The sequence below is a fragment of the Bos grunniens genome, chromosome 7 (genome assembly GCF_055505025.1).
Source record: "Bos grunniens cultivar Pamir isolate PY7600 chromosome 7, Bosgru_T2T1.0, whole genome shotgun sequence".
Taxonomy (NCBI): Eukaryota; Metazoa; Chordata; class Mammalia; order Artiodactyla; family Bovidae; genus Bos; species Bos grunniens.
The window spans coordinates 92,987,711-93,009,777 of NC_141171.1; the positions used below are offsets into that span (position 1 = coordinate 92,987,711).

Sequence of the window (22,067 nt, forward strand, 5' to 3'; positions counted from 1 at the left end):
ATACACAAAATCAACTCAAAATGGATTAAAGATTTGAACAAAGACCTGAAACTGCAAAAGTCCTAGAAGAAAACACAGAAGGTAAGCTCATTGACGCGCCAAAGAATTGATGCTTTCAAACTGTGGTGTTGGAGAAGACTCTTGAGAGTCTCTTGGACTGCAAGGAGATCCAACCAGTACATCCTGAAGGAAATCAGTTCTGAATATTCATTGGAAGGACTGATGTTGAAGCTGAAACTCCAATACTTTGGCCACCTGATATGAAGAGCTGACTCATTTGAAAAGACCCTGATCCTGGGAAAGACTGAAGGTGGGAGGAGAAGGAGACGACAGAGGATGAGATGGTTGGATGGCAGCACCGACTCGATGGACATGAGCTTGGGTAAACTCCAGGAGTTGGTGATAGACAGAGGAGCCTGGTGTGCTGCAGTCCATGGGGTCACAAAGAGTCAGACACGACTGAGCAACTGAACTGACTGAAGCGCATTGACATCAGGTCTTGGTAATGAATTTCTGGATTGGATACTGAGAGAGTCAATTCCTAGGCAGGTTGATGAGAAGTGCGGGGTCCGCGAGGAGATAAAAGGGGTCTGGGGCTCTCAAGAAGGAGACAGGGTCTAGATTCTCAGAGGAGGAAGGGACAAACTTTTTTTCTACATTATTTAGTAAAGATTATATATAATAACAATGTATCCTGCTTGAGGACAGTTTCTCCTTGAAAACCTTCTGACTAATCCTGTTATCTTAGAATGTATATTATGAGAATGGATCTAAGTAAGATCTTTCTATTGTTAGTTCTAACCCTGTCATCTTAAAATGTAAATTGTGGGAGTGGGTCTAGTAAGATCTTTACAACCTTGAGACATTCTTTTGATTTAGTGTAATAACCAATTTAAAAAGTATACAATTCCCTTGCTAAGACTAGCCAGGGGGCACTCTCTGTCCCTCTTCTGATGTCTATGTCAGAAACTTTCTCTGTCCCTTTTTCACTTTAATAAAACTCTGCTACACCAAAGCTCTTGAGTGATCAAGACTGGTCCCTGGTCCTGAAGCTAAATCTTCTCCTTCAGAGATCATAAATCTGACACGGTTCACTATAAGCTATCAATATAAGAGCAAAGGCAAGAAAAGCAAAAATAAACAATTGAGGGTATTTTCCTGGTGGTCCAGTGGTTAAGACACCATGCTTCCATTGCAGGGCATGTAGGTCTGATCACTGGTTCAGTTCAGTTCGGTTCAGTTGCTCAGTCGTGTCCAACTCTTTGCAACCCCATGATCACTGGTAGGGGGAAATAAAATCCTGCCTGCCACATGGTGCAGCAAAAATTTAAAAAAAAGGATTATATAAAACTCAAAAGCTTCTGCTCAGCAAAGGAAACTATGAACAAAATGAAGAGGAAACCAATGAAAAGAAAAAAAAAATAGTTGCAAATCATACATATCATAAAGGGTTAATATCCAAAATATATAAACAATCCATACAGCTCAACAGCCAAAAAATCTGATTTATAAGTGGGCAGAGGAACTGAACAGACATTTTTACAAAAACATACCAACAGCCAAAAGGTACATAAAAGACGCTCAACATCTCTAATCATCAAGAAAATGCAAATTAAAACCACAGGACATCATCTCACACCTATTTAGAATAGCTATCATCAAAAAGAAAGGTAATACCAAAGAATGTTCAAACTACTGCACAACTGCACTCATCTCACTAGCAAAATAATGCTTAAAATTCTTCAAGCCAGGCTTCCACAGTATGTGAACCATAAACTTTCAGATGTTCAAGCTGGATTTAGAAAAGGCAGAGGAACCAGAGATCAAATTGCCAACATCCGCTGGATCATCGAAAAAGCAAGAAAGTTCCAGAAAAACATCTACTTCTACTTTATTGACTACGCCAAAGCCTTTGACTGTGTGGATCACAACAAACTATGGAAAATTCTTAAAGAGATGGGAATACCAGACCACCTGACCTGCTTCCTGAGAAATCTGTATGCAAGTCAAGAAGCAACAGTTAGAACTGGACATGGAACAACAGACTGGTTCCAAATTGGGAGAGGAGTATGTCAAGGCTGTATATTGTTACCTTGCTTATTTAACTTATATGCAAAGTATATTATGCAAAATGCCAGGCTGGATGAAGCACAAGCTGGAATCAAGACTGCCAGGAGAAATATCAATAATCTCAGGTATGCAGATGACACCACCCTTATGGCAGAAAGTGAAGAACTAAAGAGTCTCTTGATGCAAGTGAAAGAGGACAGTGAAAAAGTTGGCTTAAAACTCAACATTCAGAAAATGAAGATCATGACATTGGGTCCCATGCGGCTACTGCTGCTGCTGCTGCTGCTAAGTCGCTTCAGTCATGTCTGACTCTGTGCAATCCCATAGACGGCAGTCCACCAGGCTCCCCCATCCCTGGGATTCTCCATGCAAGAATACTGGAGTGGGTTGCCATTTCCTTCTCCAATTCGTGAAAGTGAAAGGGAAGTCACTCAGTCGTGTCCAACTCTTAGTGGCCCCATGGACTGCAGCCTACCAGGCTCCTCCATCCATGGGATTTTCCGGGCAAGAGTACTGGAGTGGGGTGCCATCACCTTCTCTGCGGGTCTCATGACTTCATGGCAAATAGAAGGGGAAATAATGGAAACAGTGAGAGACTTTATTTTCTTGGACTCCAAAATTACTGCAGATAGTGATTGCAACCATGAAATTAAAAGAAACTTGCTCCTTGGAAGAAAAGCTATGACCAACCTAAACAGCATATTAATAAGCATAGATATTACTTTGCCAACAAAGGTCCCGTATAGTCAAGGCTATGGTTTTTCCAGTAGCCATGTATAGATGTGAAAGTTGGACTATAATGGAAGCTGAGCACCAAAGAACTGATGCTTTTGAACTGTGGTGTTGGAGAAGACCCTTGAGAGTCCCTTGGACTGCAAGGAGATCCAACCAGTCCATCCTAAAGGAAATCAGTCCTGAATATTCATTGGAAGGACTGATGCTGAAGCTGAAACTCCAATACTTTGGCCACCTGATGAGAAGAACTGACTCATCTGAAAAGACCCTGATGCTGGGAAAGATTGAAGGTGGGAGAAGAAGAGGATGACAGAGGATGAGATGGTTGGATGGCATCACCGACTCAATGGACATGAGTTTGAGTAAACTTCGGGAGTTGGTGATGGACAGGGAGGCCTGGCATGCTGCAGTCCATGGGGTTGCAAAGAGTTGGACACAACTGAGTGACTGAACTGAACTGATCATAAAAAAGACAAGAGTTGGTAAGATGTAGAGAAAGGGGAACCCTGTGCACTATTGGTGGAAATGTAAATTGATGCAACCACTATGGAAAAGAGTATGAAAGTTCCTCAAAAAAATTTCAAGTAGAACTACCATATGGTCCAGTAATCTCACTTCTGGAAATATATCCAGAGGAAATTAAAACAAAGATATTGAAGAAGTATCAGCACTCCCGTGTTCTTTGCATTATTTATAATAACCAAGAAATGTAAGAAACCTAATATTTGTATTTTTAATTAGAATCAAAGTCCTTCCTGATTTGGAGGTTTTCAAGTGGTCATTTCATTCATGACTGAGAGTTCTATACCAGAAGTATGCATCTCTGGTTCCACCAGAGATCACCTAGCCTTCTCCTTTAGGCCCTAGAGAAGTCCACTTGCTGGCCTTACCAGCCTCGTCTTTTCTTCTCATCAGAGGCAGCAGCAGCAGGACCAATGGTATTAGCTCCAGCAGTAGTAGAAGTGTCGAAGGGAAGCAGGCAAAAGAGGGAATACAATGGTAATTGCCTTTTTTAAATGGATTCACCGCATCTTTCTTACTTCAAGGTCCTGATTCACTTTCTCCTTAACATTTTATTCACTGAGAAAAGTGACAGAAATACCAAATTTAGCAAGTCAGTTCCTCAATCCTACAAACATTTGGTAAGATGCAACTTAGTTTGGAGTTGGGGAAAACTGTAAAGATCAAATTCTAGACTCCATGACAAAATAGATTCAGGTAGACTCAGTGACTTGTCCAAGATTACTTTTCTGAAGTTAATATTTTTAAAAAGTAAATAAACATTTTTCAAGTTTTTCTTTGACAACTTTTATATGGGAAAAAGAAGTAAAGATCTGTCTAAACTTTCAAAAATAAGTTCTTTTAAAAGTTGTCATTTTCTAATTTTTCCAACACAGTCTGATTGGAAGTCATTGTCCTCTTATTTAATAAGAAACAGAAAACTGTTTATCAACATATGTAATACCTTATAGTGCAGCATGTTCCTGATATTAAGGAATTCAAGGTAAAGAAAAAGGCAAATGACTTACAGAACTTCAGAGAAATTTTTTTCCTGAAGAGAGTAAAAACAAGACCACCTGTGAGTTAAGATATTCTCAGAAAAATACTGTTTAAGAGATAAATGTGTTTGTTTCACTGTAATACAAGGGAAAAAAAAGAAACTGGACTTAAGAAGCACACTGGAAAGTCCCATCATTCCCAAGCCTATCCTCATCAGTACAATAAAATAATGAAAGCCAAGCTATCCCTGGTTAGAATCCAAACTGTGTGCTTTGGTTTCTACTAGGAGTTACACTAAGTTTCCCAATGAAATGTTTTTATTTTTTCCTTTATCTGGGTTATTTCTTTGTAACTGCTACCACCCCACAGAAGAGTGATTTTACAGTTCAAATGACCTATGGCTCGCACTCTGTCTTTGGGAATAGTTCTTCTGCCATTTTTTCATTGTCCCTTGTCCTACCTTTTTCTACCTTAAGAATATCCAGTGCCCACATCTTTATTAACAAAATATTTCAAATCCAAGGAAGAACGAATACCAAAATTGACCAAGATAAAAATTGTATATCTATAGTGGTGTGCAAACAGAAGGAAACAAATAATGTAGACAAATATGATAGCCAAGAAGCTGAAGAAAGCTCTTAAAGCCAAGATTTAATGTCAGAGAAGGTAAATCTAATATTCACTTTGTTTTTTCTGTTCCTGGAATGAATTCCTACTCTGAGCAAGAATAACAACAGCAATAAATCTAAAGGGAAACAAATATTGAGGAAGCCTAATTATACCTTTTTCTTCATAATACACAGCAAATCTTAACACTCAGTAGCATAACATATAATAGTAGGAGAGCTCATTAGTTAAAATATCTCACTAGACTGTTTAAAGACTGCCTCTGGTGGCTTAGGTGGAACAGATATTTATTGCCTCTTTCAAAAAGCCTACAATTGCCCCAAATTTTTCTGCCAATACTTTTAATCTTATTTGTTATTTCAATATACTTCTCTTTTTTCAAAAATGTATTTGGCAATTCATTTTCTAAGAATTTATCATAATAAATTTAGTTTGTGGACCTCTGTCCCTAAGAAAAAAAATTCTAGATTTACTTCTAAAACATGAATTTATCTGGTTGTCTCACTTATATACTTACTTTTTAAAAATTCCTTGCATTTTTATAAATTTCAGAAGGCAAGATTCAGACCTAAAGAGAGAGTGAAAGAGAGAAAATTTTGTAATAGAATCCTGCCTGAGCCAACTCTCAGTAGTCTTTTGGCAAAAGGCCTGTGTGTGAACTACTTCCAAGACCTCAGTCTGAAAGGCAGCCAAAGACTCCATAAAAGAACAGGCCCAAAATGACTTATTACCTTTAACCTTTGACCTTTTACCCAGTTGCCTCATACTTTGTGAACTTGAAATCTTGTGAAAGAATGCTTAGCCATGCTGTTTACAAACAGCCTATTTATTCCACAGGAACAGCTTGGCAGGACATATCCAGGTCACCTGACCTTAGGTTGTCACAGAAACCATGAGACTTGGGTTCTTTTTGCAGTTAAGCCAAAACTGCAACATTCTGACTGATGAAATGAGTATAGAACTATACAGCAATCCTCAAACATTTAATTCACCTGTATATTGAATACTTCACCGAAGTATTAACACACAAAATGTGAAAGCAATCACAAATGAACTACAAGGAGAATAAGCCATGCCTTCTGCAGAGAACAGAAAAAGCATAAATTTTTAACCTCAATGTTACAAGTTGATCTCAACTATTATTCTGCCCTAGATCTTGTTCAACTTATCAGCACACAACAAAAAATCACACAATCTTTAAGTTATTCATATATTTTCAAAACTCTAACCTGTGTGTGTATTTAACTCTAGCCTCTGTTTTAGTCAGACTTTATATTAAGCATTTACCTGAAGAAATTACTTCATTAATTTCATTATCTCCAGCATGTTTTAACTAATTCTTCAACGCTGCTTCTTTGATCATTTCAGTGATCCTTTTCAAATAGATTACATAATTAATTCTCACAAATTATTAGTGAGTATAAATATAGCCAGATTTCCTTTTTTAAGTGAAAATTGATTTCAAGAATGAATAAAATAGTGAGTAATCACATTTAAAAGGGTCCTTTATTATTCAATGAATTTATTTTCAGGACTTATTTTCTGAATTTCCTTGCCATACCCAAAATACAAGAGAAGGAAATGGCAATCCACTTCAGTACTCTTGCCTGGGAAATCCCAAGGACAGAGGAGCCTGGCAGGCTACAATCCATGGAGTCACAAGAGTTGGACACGACTGAGCAACTAAACACAGACACACACCCAAAATATAATTACATTTGCCAAAATATGATATGCACACAACTTATCAGGGATACCAACATTTGAAATAAAGTTAATGAGTTTTCTTAACTGAAGAAACTGAAGAAAATACAGTGTAACACTGTATTCACATATATATCTGCTGCTGCTGCTGCTAAGTCACTTCAGTCGTGTCCAACTTTGTGTGACCCCATAGATGACAGCCCACCAGGCTCCGCCGTCCCTGGGATTCTCCAGGCAAGAACACTGGAGTGGGTTGCCATTTCCTTCTCCAATGCATGAAAGTAAAAAGTGAAAATGAAGTCGCTCACTCGTGTCCGACTCTTTGCAACCCCATGGACTGCAGCCCACTAGGCTCCTCCGTCCATGGGATTTTCCAGGCAAGAGTACTGGAGTGGGGTGCCACTGCCTTCTCCACACATATGTATCTACTACTAAGGAAAAATTGAGTTAATTGCTTGGATATGTCACAACAGAATGGCCACTTGAAAAATGGTAAGGATGATCATTACTTTACGAAAAGAGTTTCTTTTTTAAAATCTAAGAATAATAATGACAATAGGTAACATGTATTGAATGTGGAAGGATTTTGACATGGATTAGATAATTTAATCTTCACAACAACCCTATGAGATAGATACTATTATCACTCTCATTTTATAGATGAAGAAAGTGACACTAAGAGAGATCAGGCCACACTCCTAGCAGGAGGAAGATTTGGAATTTGAACTTACAGCAATGTGACTTTACTGTCTCTAAAACCATGGCCTTTAGAAAATAACTCACCAAGTACACAAGTAAAATAACACATTATTACTTAGAATATTAGAAATTTAAATACCACTTTGCACTTTATAAAGTACCATCACAAATATTTCATTTAAGTCTTATAATAATCCTGTGAAGTAATAGCATTCCTATTTTGCAAATGAAGAAACTAAAGGTAAGAACGGTAAACTGACTTTCCCAAAGTCACTTGGCTAATAAATAATAGAATGAGGATGCCAATCCTGGTCTTTTAATATTATGTCTTGTGTGTGTGTGTGTGTATTAGTTGCTCAGTCGTGTCCGACTCTTTGCGACCCCATGGACCACAGCCCATCAGGCTCCTCCATCCATGGAATTCTCCAGGCAAGAATGCTGGAGGGGGAATATTATGTCTTACATTTTTCCAGCTATAATTACTCTCCTTATTCCACACTAAAATCTTTCCTAAGATATTATTCACTCAATGACAAGTAGAATGAAGACTTTCCAATAAGAATGACATTTTAAAAAAAGAAAGTAAAGGTTTTCTCAATTTAACATTAAAAGAAAGCAGTATTATAGTAAAACATTTTCGTGAAAATAAATCTCAGTTCCATATTTTAAAATCATGTAATTCTTAGTAGTGAGACTTTCATTTTCCTTACTAAGTAGTCACAAATACATTCTTAATCCAAATAATGAGGAGGAAGAGCAGGAGGGCCTTATACCCAAAGGATACTCCCATGATCCTACCAAACAAAGAGGATCACCCAAGAAATAACTAAGTTAGAACCAGGATAGTGTAAAAGCTGTACTAAGAGTTTGACTTAGAACCTCTACCAATCCTCCTCCCATGAACATTTTTAAGGGATTCACCATCACCTGGATTATTAGCAAGGTTAGGCTAGGCATATTACATGGAAGATCATTTCCCAAGAGGTACTCTCCCAGCTCTTGGTTCTCGATTTGTCTAGAAGCCAACAACTGTTTCAGTAATAATAGATTTTAAAACAGATATCTATAAAAGTCGGATGGTATGCAATTTTAGAAAGCAGTATCTTTTCCGAAAGACTAACTATGACATCTGCAGAGCAGGAAGTACAATAAGGAAAGTCAGCCCACATGCTACTAGAGTAAAGAGTGTTATGAGGCCATCCTTAGGCAGAGAGACCTATTAGAAATTGAATGAATAAGGCCTGAACTTTTCTCATCTGTGACTGTCTTTGGCCAAGTCTGTGGCATAGTTGCAGTCATTACCCCCTCCAAAAAAAGCAAAGAAAAATATAAGAGGGAAAAGAGAAAGAAAAGAAGAAGAAATGAATGTAAAAATAAATAAATGGAGAGCTTTAAAATTTAAATTTAAAAATATAAATTTTTTAAAGAAAATGAATAAATATGAATAAGAAATCAAGATTTTTAAAGGAAAATTAGGCTGATGTCAAAGTATCTTAAGACCTATATGGATTAATCAATGATAAACTCTTTTAGAAAGTCTATAATGTGCAATCTAAAAAGCTTCTTGAATATGCCTCATGACCATGAATGTACTCTGGGCTGCCAATTAACTTACTAAATTGCTATGTGATATATTTATCTTTAAATATTCACTGGAATATTTCAAAAATATATATTATAGTTGTTAATAATTTTACATACAGGAAAGAATGGCATTTTGGGAGCTAGAGGGTAAATGTGCCAAGAAAAAAAAAATGGGAAGTTATCTATGTTGATGGAGAAGGCAATGGCACCCCACTCCAGTACTCTTGCCTGGAAAATCCCATGGATGGAGGAGCCTGGTAGGCTGCAGTCCATGGGGTCGCTAAGAGTTGGACATGACTGAGTGACTTCACTTTCACTTTTCACTTTCATGCACTGGAGAAGGAAATAGCAACCCACTCCAGTGTTCTTGCCTGGAGAATCCCAGGGACAGGGAAGCCTGGTGGGCTGCCGTCTATGGGGTCACACAGAGTCGGACACGACTGAAGTGACTTAGCATAGCATAGCATAGCATCTATGTTGAAAGCCCTCTTCCACTAAGGAAGAATATGCCTGATGAGTGTGTGTCATCTGTTTAAAAAGGAAAAAAGATAAGATCTTTCACAGACCTATAGATGTTTCTGGATTCCCTTTCTCTTTATTTCAAGGGCTATAGCTCACTCACAGATACTGATTACAAAGCCCATCATTCTTCATAGCTCTGATGCTCTATCAAACAGGCTCAAGGGGTTGTCCTTATGGAATCCTATCTGATTGCTAAAATTCCTTTACTTCTCTGACATTTCAGCACTAAAATTTGCTTTGAAGACCTTAGTGTTTCCTCTATAATGCAAACAGACATTAGTTTAAACAGATTTATGACACAAAGTGACAACTAAAGAACATGTCCTAGAAATGAGGATTCAGATAAAGAATTTTCCTTTCAAAGTAATTTAAAACTCACACATTCACAAGCGGACATTTTTTATCCACTGAAAAAAAACACAATAAAATTTTTGTGACATGACTGGAATTGAGAGATTCTAGAGGGGAAAACCTGGGAACATCAATAAAGGAAGATAAGTCACTATTCCACTGTATATGAAGGTATATGAATGCTTTGATGACACATGATTGGCTGGTTTAATAAAAGAAAATGGGTTTCTCACTTTAACAGTTTAGAAATAAATGCCTCAAAATGCCTTCCAATGATACCTCTCACTTCATTTGTTTTCCCTCACATTTCCCCAACTCTTCATAGGGGTTCAACAATGCTCTGACCCTCCAGCTGCAGGCTCTGTCTTACCTTGTATCTTGGTTCATTTTCACTAAGGTAAAAAAATTCTTAAACTGATAATATGTTACTAAAGAACCAAAGGATACTAAAGAAATCAAAGAGGAAATTAAAAACATACCTAGAGACAAATGAATATGAAAACATGATCCAAAACCTTTAGAAGCAGCAAAAGCAGTTGTAAGAGGAAAGTTTATAGCAATACAATCTTACATCAGGAAGCAAACAAACAAAGATATCTCCAATAAACAACCTAATCTTACATCTAAAGCAACTAGAAAAAGAATAACAAACAAAACCCAAAGTTAGGGCTTCCCTGGTGGCTCAGGGGTAAAGAATCCACCTACTGATGCAGGAGACACGGATTTGGTCCAGGGTCCAGAAAGATCTCACAGGCCGCAGTGTAACTAAGCCTGTGTGCCACAAATATTAAGACTGTACTCTAGAGCCCCAGAACCAAAACTATTGAGCCCATGCATGGCAACTACTGAAGCCTGCGTGCCCTAGAGCCCATGCTCCACAAGAGAAGCCACTGCAATGAGAAGCCTGCTTACTACAAAGAAGAGCAGAGCCCACTCTCCTGGACTACAGAAAAGCCCCTGCAACAACTAAGACCCAGCACAGCCAAAAATAAATAAATAAAAAAATTTTAAAAAGTTAGTAGAAGGAAAGAAATCATAAAGATCAGAGCAGAAATAAATGAAACAGAGAAGAAGAAAACAACAGCAAAGAAAGTAAAAGCTGGTTCTCTGAGAAGATAAACAGAATAGATAAACCTTTAGCCAGACCCATCAAGAAAAAAAGGGAGCAGACTCAAATCTGTGAAATTAGAAATTAAAAATAAGAAGTTACAACAGACACCACAGAAATATAAAGAATCATAAGAGCCTACTACAAGCAACTATATGCCAATAATGGACAACCTAAAAGAAATGGACAAATCCTTAGAAAAGTACAACTTCCTAAGACTGAACCAGGAAGAAAATACAAATAGACCAATCATGAGTACTGAAATTGGAACTATTATTAAAAATTTTTCAACAAATAAAAGTCCAGGACCACGTGGCTTCAAAGGCAAATTCTATTAAATGTTTAGAGTATAGTTAACATCCATCCTTCGGAAACTCTTCCTAAAAACTGCAAAGGAAGGAACACTCCCAAGCTCATTCTACAAGGCCACTATCACCCTAATACCAAAACCAGACAAAGATATCACAAAAAAGAAAATTATAGGCCAATATCATTGCTGAACATGACACAAAAATTCTCAACAAAATACTAGCAAACTGAATCCAGAACACATTAAAAGGATCATAGGCCACGATTAAGTGAGATATATCCCAGACTGATCTGATCTGATCTGATCTGATTCCAGGGATGCAAGGATTCTTTAGTACACATAAATCAACCAATGTGATACACCACATTAACAAATTAAAGATTAAAAATATATGATAATCTCAGTACACTGAAAACCTTTTGACAAAATTCAACACCCATTTATGATAAAAATATCCTCCAGAAAGTGGGAATAGAGAGGACCTACCTCAACATAATGAAATCAATAAATGACAAAGTCACAGCAAACATCATGATCAATGGTGAAAAACTGAAAGCATTTCCTCTAGGCTCAGGAACAAAACAAGGATGTCCACTGTCACCACATTTATTCAACATAGTTTTGGACATTCTAGCCATAGCAACCAGAGGAGAGAAAGAAATAAAAGGAATACAAACTGGAAAAGAAGTAAAACTGTCACTGTTTGCAGACAGCATGATGCTATACATAGAAAATCCTAAAGATGCCTCCAGAAAACTACTAGAGCTCATTAGTGAATCTGATAAAGTTGCAAAATACAAAATTAATACACAGAAATTTATTGCATTCTTATACACTAAAAACAAAAGATCAAAAAGATAAATTAAGGAAACAATCACATTTGCCATCACAACAAAAAGAACAAAATACCTAGGAACAAACCTATCTGATGAGGCAAAAGACCTGTACTCAGAAAACTATAAAATACTGATGGAAGAAATCAAAGATGACACAAACAAATGAAAAGATACACCATGTTCTTGGATTAGAAGAGTCAACATAGTCAAAATCACTGCACTACCCAAAGAAATCTACAGATTCAATGCAATATCATCAAACTATCAATGGCATTTTTCACAGAATTAGAACAAAAAATTTACAATTTGTATGGAAACAGAAAAGCCCCCAAATGGCGAAAGCAATCTTGAGAAAGAAAAACAGAGATGGAGGAATCGGGCTCCCTGACTTCAGGCTATACTACAAAGCTACAGTTATCGAAGCAGAATGATACTGGCACAAAAACAGAAATATAGATCAACAGAACAGGATAGAAAGCCAGAAATAAACCCATCCATCTATGGTCAACTAATCTATGACAAAGGAGGCAAGAACATACAGTGGATAAAAGACTGTCTCTCCAACAGTGGTACTGGGAAAAGTGGACAGCTACAGGTGAAAAAATGAAAGTAGGACACACCCTAACACCACACACACACACACACACACAACTCAAAGTGGATTAAAGACCTAAATTTAACACCAGATACTATAAAAGTCTTACAGGAAAACATAGAACACTCTCTAACATAAATCGAAGCAGGATCTTTTTTGATCTACCTCCTAAAGTAATGAAAATAAAAATAACAATAAACAAATGGAACCTAACTAAACTTAAAGGCTTTTGCACAGAAAAAGAAACCATAAGCAAAGCAAAAAGACAACCCACAGAATGGGAGAAAATATTTCAAACAAAGTGATCAACAAGGGATTAATCTCCAAAATACACAAACAGTTCATGCAGTCAATATTAAAAAAAAAAAAAAACCAATCGACAACCCAATCAAAAAAAAAAATGGTCAGAAGTTCTAAACAGACATTTCTACCAAGAAGACATTCAGATGGCCAAGAAACACATGAAAAGATGTTCATCACTAATTACTGGGCTTCTTGGGTAGCTTACCTGCTAAAGAATCCACCTGCAATGCAAGAAACCCCAGTTCAATTCGTGGGTCAGGAAAACCCCCTGGAGAAGGGATAGCCTATCCACACCAGTATTCTTGGGATCCCTGGTGGCTCAGACAGTAAAGAATCTGCCTGCAATGCAGGAGACCTGGGTTTGATTACTGAACTGGGAAGATCCCCTGGAAGAGGGCATGGCAACCCACTTCAGTATTCTTGCCTGGAGAATCCCCATGAACAGAGGTACCTGGCAGGCTACAGTCCATGGGGGTCACAAAGAGTTTAAGAAAAAAAAAAACAATCAACAAGCCAATCAAAAAAAAAAAAAGGTCAGAAGTTCTAAACAGATATTTCTCCAAAGAAGACATAGACATGGGCAAGAAACACATAAAAAGATGTTCAATATCACTAATCATTGGAAAAATGCAAATCAAAACTACAATAAGGTATCACCTCACATTGCTCAGAATGACTATCATCAAAAAATCTATGAAAAGTAAATGCTGGAGAGGGTGTGGAGAAAAGGGAACCCTTCTCACTGATGGTGAGAATGCAAATTGGTATAGACACTATGGAGAACAGTATGGAGGTTCCTTAAAAAACTAAAAATAGAACTACCTTATAATCCCGCAATCCCACTCCTGGGCATATATACAGAGAAAACCATAATTCAAAAAGATACATGCATCCAAATGTTCAGTTGAGCTTAGTTACTCAGACATGTCCAACTCTTTGCAACCCCATGGACTGCAGCACACCAGGCTTCCCTGTCCATCACCAACTCCCAGAGCTTGCTCAAACTCATGTCCATCGAGTCAGTGATGCCATCCAACCATTTCATCCTCTCTCGTCCCCTTCTCCTCCTGCCTTCAGTCTTTCCCAGCATCAGGGTCTTTTCTAAAGAGTCAGTCATTCACATCAGGTGGTCAAAGTATCAGAGCTTCAGCTTCAGCGTCAGTCCTTCCAACGAATATTCAGGACTGATTTCCTTTAGGACTAAAAGCATCAATTCTTCAGTGCTCGGCTTTCTTTATACTTCAACTCTCACATCCATACATGACTACTGGAAAAACCATAGCCTTAACTAGACGGACCTTTGTTGACAAAGTAATATCTCTGCTTTTTAATATGCTGTCTAGGTTGGTCATAACTTTCCTTCCAAGGAGTAAGCGTCTTTTAATTTCATGGCTGAAATCACCATCCGCAGTGATTTTGGAGCCCAGAAAAATAAAGTCAGCCACTGTTCCCACATATATTTGCCATGAAGTGATGGGACCAGATGCCATGATCTTAGTTTTCTGAATGTTGAGCTTTAAGCCAACTTTTTCACTCTTCTCTTTCACTTTCATCAAGAGGCTCTTTAGTTCTTCTTCACTTTCTGCCATTAGGGTGGTGTCATCTGCATATCTGAGGTTATTGATATTTCTCCCAGCAATCTTGATTCCAGCTTGTGCTTCTTCCAGCCCAGCAGTTCTCATGATGTACTCTGCATAGAAATTAAATAAGCAGGGTGACAATATACAGCCTTGACGTACTCCTTTTCCTATTTGGAACCAGTCTGTTGTTCCATGTCCAGTTCTAACTGTTGCTTCCTGACCTGCATACAGGTTTCTCAAGAGGCATTTCTCAATCAGATATTAGTGAAACAAATATTCATAACTGAAATTATGACCACAAATTAGTGGTGATTATTTTCTTATGCTCCTCTGTCCATGGAATTCTCTGGGCAAGAATACTGGAGCAGTAGCTATTCCCTTCTTCAGAGGATCTTCTCGACCCAGGGATCAAACCCAGGTCTCCCGCACTGCAGGCAGATTCTTTCCTGTCTGAGCCATCAGGAAAGCCCTTATATTCTTATAATATGGGCTAAATATTTGTGTCCACCCCACCAAAGTTCATATGCTTAAGTCCTAATCCCAATTTGATGGTATTTAGAGGTAGGACCTTTGTGAGGTAATCAGGTCTTGAGCAAGGAGCTTTCATGAATGGAATTAGTGCCCTTATAAGAAGAGACATGAGAGAAAGAATCTTTCTTCCTCACCATAGGAAAATACAGAAAGAAGATGGCCATCTATAAACCAGGAAGAGGGTCCTCATCAGACACAGACTATGCCAGCTCCTTGATGTGAGACTTCCCAACCTTCAGAATTGTAGGAGATAACTGTTGTTTAAGCCACCCAGTTTATAGTATTTCGATAGAGTACTTTGAACTGACTTGAACATGTTGCAAAGAAACAACTAACTAGTTACAGAATCTAAGAAAACAAGATACAAGTATATGAAATTGTGATATGCTTTCTTACAAAGATACATGTGAGACCCTACATCAAGCAATGCAACTGAAGAAATGTTTGCCAGATCCTTTGAGAAAATCATAAATTTCTAAGTGATTAGGGTCAATATGACCAATTAATTCATTAACTATTATTAAGGCATTAGTAGTATATTCTTTCTCTTTTAGTGGTACATAAATGGTACATCTTAAAACTGATGATATTTTATATTCAATTAAAAAGAGATAAGAGAGCAACAAAATTTTCCGGAATTGATGAAAAACATCAATCCATGTATGCTGCTGCTGCTAAGTCATTTCAGTGGTGTCCAACTCTGCGACCCCATAGACAGCAGCCCACCAGGCTCCTCTGTCCACAGGATTCTCTAGGCAAGAATACTGGAGTGGGTTGCCATTTCCTTCTCCAATGCATGTATGCTGCTGCTGCTACTGCTAAGTCACTTCAGTCATGTCCAACTCTGTGCGACCCCATAAACAGTAGCCCACCAGGCTCCCCTGTCCCTGGGATTCTCCAGGCAAGAACACTGGAGTGGGTTGCCATCTCCTTCTCCAATGCATGAAAGTGACAAGTGAAAGTGAAGTTGCTCAGTCGTGTCTGACTCTTCAGCGACCCCATGGACTGCAGCCCACCAGGCTCCTCCATCCATGGGATTTTCCAGGCAAGAGTACTGGAGTGGGGTGCCATTGCCTTCTCCGCAATACATGTATGCAGGAAGCCAAAAGTTCCCAAGCAGTATAAATAAAAGGAAGTCCACACTTAAAACACATTATCATGAAACTGTTTAAAACCAAAAGGAAAGAGAAAGACCTTAAAAGCCATCAGGGCACAGTAGAGGGAGGGACAGACAAAGATTACCTTCAAAAGAAGCTCAGATACCAGGTTCATGGAGTGGAAAGTTCAATAACGTTCAGAATAGTAATTCTCCCCAGGTTGATTCATATATCAATTGCTACCAGATTTTCAGCAGTCTTTTAGCAGATATTGGCAAGATGATCCTAAAATGTGTTTAGAATTGCAAATTACATAGAATTACAAAATTTATATAGAATTCATGTAGAACGCCAAAACAATTTTGAAAATGACAAAGCTGGACAACATATGCTTCCCAATTTCAAAACTTGACGTAAAGCTACTCGAGTAGTTGTGAACAGTGTAGTACCAGCACAAGGACAGACATGTAAATCACTAGAACAGAACTTATTTTCAATAAAGGTGCAAAGGAAATTCACTGAAGGAAGATAGGCTTTTTAATTAATAGTACTAGGAAAGCTCTATATGCATATGCCAAAAGATAAAGTTACACCTTTATTTCACACTATACAAAATAAATCACAGATGTAAATGTTAGAGCCAAAACTAACTTTTAAAAGAAAACACAGGTGATTATCTTCAATACCTTAGGTCAGGCAAAAATTTCTTTGATATGACACCAAAAACATGGTGCATTCTTTATAATCTGGTAGATTAAACCTCATCAAAATTCAAATCCTTTACACTTCAAAAGATGCTATTATGAAAATTAAAAGATAAGCAACAGATTGGGAGAAAATATTTGGGAAACATATATCTTATAAAGACTTTGTGTACAAAATATGCAAAGAACTCTTTGTATACAAGACAAACAACCCAATCAAAAATTGGGTAAAATTTTTGACAAAACATTTCACCAAAGAAGATATATGGGTGGCTAATAAACACACAAAAAGGTATTCCATGTTAGTTTAGGAAAATGCAAATTAAAATCACAATGAGAAGCAATTTCACATCCATTAGGATGACTGTAATAACTTTTTTTAAAAAAGGATAATAACAAATGTTAGCAAGGATGTGGAAAAAAGGAGTCCTCATACTTTGCCGGTAGGAACACAAAATAATGCAACTACTTTGGAAAGTCTGAAGTCTCATTAAAAGTTAAAAATAAATTTTCCAAATCATTGAATGATTTTACACTTAGGTATCTATCCAAGAGAAATGAAAATATGTATTTACACAAAGACTTATACATGGATCCTCTTAGCAGCATTATTCATATTCATAGTCAAAAACTATAAAAAACTAAATGTGCATCAACTGATGAATGGGCGGACATGATGCAGTGTATGCATACAGTGGAACACTGCTCATCAATAAAACAACAAACTATTAACACATGCTTCAACACACGAACCTCAAAACTGTTATTCTAGGAGAAAAGGGTAGGGGGAGGAATAGACCAGGATTTGGGGATTGATATGTACACGCTGCTATATGTAAAAGAGTTAACCAACAAGGACCTACTGTATAGCACAGGGAATTCTGCTCAATATTCTATAATAAGCTAAATGGAAAAATAATTCGAAGAAGAGTAAATGTATGTATATGTATGACTGAATCACTTTGCTGAACACCTGAAACTAACACAGCACTGTTAACTAACTCCAATATAAAATAAAAATTTTTTTAAAGAAATAAAAATTGAAAATAAAAATGTTAATATTAAACAGTAACAGTAACATTACACAAGTGAAAGCACAATAAATCATCCTAATGAAATTATCATATATAAAGTATTTTCATACTTAAGCACATTTTAATATTTCAGAAGCTTTCATAATTTTCATAAATGAATGATGATAGTGAATACTTACTGAGTACACCAAACAGTTAGACATCAAAGATTTCCAGTGTGAAAATATATGTATTATTCTAAGTCAAAGAATACCAACATAAGAGACCACATATTGTATGATTTGATTTATATGAAATTTCCAGGAAAGAAAAATCTACAGAGAAAGAAAATAGATTAATATTGTCCAGGGTAAGAAAAATGGATAGAAGTTACCAAAGGGGAAAGTCATGGGGGATAAATTAGGAGTTTATATTAACTGATACACACTGCTGCTGCTGCTAAGTCACTTCAGTTGTGTCCGACTCTGTTCGACCCCAGAGAGAGCAGCCCACCAGGCTTCCCCGTCCCTGGGATTCTCCAGGCAAGAACACTGGAGTGGGTTGCCATTTCCTTCTCCAGTGCATGAAAGTGAAAAGTGAAAGTGAAGTCGCTCAGTCGTTCCCGACTCTTAGCGACCCCATGAATTGCAGCCTACCAGGCTCCTCTGTCCATGGATTTTCCAGGCAAGAGTACTGGAGTGGGGTGCCATTGCCTTCTCCGAACTGATACACACTACTATATACAAAATAGATAAAAACAACAAGGACCTACAATATAGCACAGGAAACTGTACTCAATATCTGGTAATAATCTACAATAGAAAAGAATCTGAAAAAGAATATATACATGTACACACATAACTGGATCACTCTCTGTACACTTGAAATATAACATTGTGAATCAACTATACTTAAACTTAAGAAAAAGGAGAGGGAATGGACATTAACAATTAATGAACATAAAGGATCTTATTTGGGTGACAGAAGTGCCTGAAATCTGATCAGTGGTGAAGGCTGCACAATTTGTTAAATTTACTAAAAAAAAAAAAAGTCATTGAATAAATACTTGCAATGGGTGAAATGATATACCCCAAAGCTATATATACAAACATATATATATATACAAACACGTATGACTATACATACGTATATACATATATGAACATCAGACTGGTAATTCATGTCACAAAAACAACAGTGAAAACCAGAAAACAAGACACTGAGATCTTATACACGATGACAAACAAAATTGCCATCCCTGAATTTTATTCCCAGTGAAATATATTTAAAGAATTAACACAAAACAGAGACTTCTTCGGGCCTCCCTGATAGCTCAGCTGGTAGAGAATCTGCCTTCAATGCAGGAGACACCAGTTCAATTCCTGGGTCAGGAAGATCCCCTGGAGAAGGGAGAGGCTGCCCACTTCAGTATTCTTGGGCTTCTCTGGTGGCTCAGACGGTAAATAATCTGACTGCAATGTGGGAGATCCTGAGTTGGGAAGATTCCCCTGGAGGAGGGGTGGCAACACACTCCAATATTCTTGCCTGGAGAATCCCCTTGGACAGAGGGGCCTGGTGGGCTATAGTTCATGAGGTCGCAGAGTCAGACATGACTGCATGACTAAGCACACACACACACAGAGCCTTCTTCAGAACAATGAAACTGGAGTTTGTAATCAGCAGATACTCTAGAAGAACTGCTAAAGAATAAACTACAGATAACAGGAATGAGCGACTAAGCTAACCATCGGACAATCACATTCATCTCCCATGCTAGTAAGATCATGCTTAAATACTTGCATGCTAGGCTTCAGCATTATGCAAACCAAGAACTTTTAGATGTCCAGCCTGGGTTTAGAAAAGGAAGATGAACCAGAGATCAAATTGCCAACATTCACTGGATTATAGAGAAAGCAAGAGAATTTCAGAAAAACATCTATCTCTGTTTCATCAACTACACTAAAGCCTTTAACTGTGTGGATCATGACGAACTGTGGAAAGCTCTTAGAAAGATGGGAATACCAGACCATCTTACCTGTCTCCTGAGAAACCTGTATGCAGGTCAAAAAGCAGCAGTTAGAACCCTGTATGCAATAACTGATTGGTTCAAGATCAAGAAAGGAGTTCTACTGGGCTGTCTGCTGTCACCCTGTTTGTTTAACCTATATGCTGAGCACATCATGAGAAATGCCAGGCTGGATGCAAGTCAGAAATGCAAGTTGAAATCAACTTAGGCAGGAGAAACATCAGCAACCTCAGATATGCAGACGATACCACTCTAATGGCAGGAAGCGAAGAGGAACTAAAGAGTCTTTTGATGAGGGTGAAGGAGGAGAGTGAAAGAGCCGGCTTAAGACTAAATATTGAAAAACTAAGATCACAGCATCCGGCCCCATTACTGTATGGCAAATAAAAGGGGGAAAAGTGGAAATAGTGACAGATTTCTTCTACTTGGACTGCAAAATCACTATGGACGGTGACCGCAGCCATGAAATCAGAAGATAATTGTTTCTTGGCAGGAAAGCAATGACAGATCTAGACAGTGTGTTGAAAAGGTATGTATAGTCAAGACTACGGTCTTCCCAGTGGAAGCTGGGACTGCAAGAAGGCAGGACGCCAAAGAACTGATGCCTTCAAACTGTGGTGCTGGAGAAGACTCTTGAAAGTCCCTTGGACAGCAAGGAGATCAAACCAGTCAATCTTAAGGGATATCAACCCTGAATATTCACTGGAAGGACTGATGACGAAGCTGAAGCTCCAGTATTTTGGTCATCTGATGCAAACAGATGACTCACCGGAAAGGTCCCTGATGTTGGGAAAGATTGAGGGCAGAAGGAGAAGAGCACATCAGAGGATGAGATGGCTGGATGGCATCATCGAGGCAATGAACATGAACTTGGGCAAACTCTGGGATATTGTGAGGAACAGGGAGGCCTGGCATGCTGCAGTCCATGGGGTCGCAAAGAGTCAGACGTGACTGGGCAACCGCACAAGGCAACAAGAAGAAGGAATGAGCTCCCAGATGAATGAGCTAACATGCAAGAAAGAACCAGCAACAATAAAGTGACAAATACGTGAGTGTACGTACATAAATATCAAGTATAAAAATTAGTAATAATAAAGTTTCATGGGATTAAAAATAATCATAAAACAACAATTTTCAGGAGAGGGGGAACTGGGGTTAAAGCGTCTTTATATTATCAAGAAGGAAGCTAAAAGTAATAATAATAACTTGTTGCTGCTGCTGCTGCTGCTAAGTCACTTCAGTCATGTCTGACTCTGTGTGACCCCATAGATGGCAGCCCACCAGGCTCCGCCGTCCCTGGGATTCTCCAGGCAAGAATACTGGAGTGGGTTGCCATTTCCTTCTCCAATGCATGAAAGTGAAAAGTGAAAGTGAAGTCACTCAGTTGTGTCTGACTCTTAGCGACCCCATGGACTGCAGCCTACCAGGCTCCTCCATCCATGGGATTTTCCAGGCAAGAGTACTGGAGTGGGTTGCCACTGCCTTCTCCGATAATAACTTAAGACTCTGATAATTATGTTTATTATAACTTCCAGAGTAACCAATAAGTGAATAGAAACAGAATATATAACTTCTTTATTAGAGGGAAAATAAAATCATTTAAAAAAATTATCCATTGTTAGGGCTTCCCTGGTGGCTCAGATGGTAACGAATCTGAGAGATGCAATGTGACCTGCCTGCAATGTGGGAGACTTGGGTTCGATCCCTGGGTTGGGAAGATCCCCTGGAGGAGGGCATTGCAACCCACTCCAGTATTCTTGCCTGGAGAATCTCATGGACAGAGGAGCCTGGCAGGCTACAGTCCATGGGGTCTCAAAGAGTTGGACACAACTGAGCGACTAAGCACAGAAGACAGCACTCTGTATTAGTCAAGGTTACTCAGAGGAACAGAACCAAAAACAGTAGGGTTTGTCATGTGTGTTACATGTGTGTGTCGAGAGAGAGAGAGAGAAATACTTATTATAAGAAACTGGCCAATGCAATTATGGAGGCTGACAAGACCCAAGATTTACAGTCAGCAACCTGGAGACCCAGGAGAGCTGATGGTATAGTTCCAGTCCAAGTCCAAAGGCCTAAGAAACAGGAAAATCAATGGTATGATTCTAGTCTAAAAGCCAGTAGGTTTGGGAGCCAGGAAGATGTTTCAGGTTGAGTCTGACTATGGGGAAAAAG

General features: G+C 38.2%; 1 long non-coding RNA gene across 25 annotated transcripts in view; it reads right to left on the minus strand.

The window, feature by feature from the left end:
* The window catches only part of LOC147369973 (uncharacterized), a 155,718-nt gene that overhangs the window by 88,933 nt on the left and 44,718 nt on the right, over window positions 1–22,067 (minus strand). For 5 of the 25 annotated variants that reach the window (XR_015168277.1, XR_015168276.1, XR_015168262.1 and 2 more), the window contains one exon: window positions 16,298–16,437. The exons of 16 other annotated variants lie outside the window; for them this stretch is intronic. This is a non-coding gene — a long non-coding RNA (uncharacterized LOC147369973). Of the gene's footprint in view, window positions 1–16,297; window positions 16,438–18,069; window positions 18,205–22,067 lie in introns of all 25 variants that reach the window. 4 more of the 25 variants (XR_015168270.1, XR_015168278.1, XR_015168264.1 and 1 more) reach the window with 1 other exon arrangement.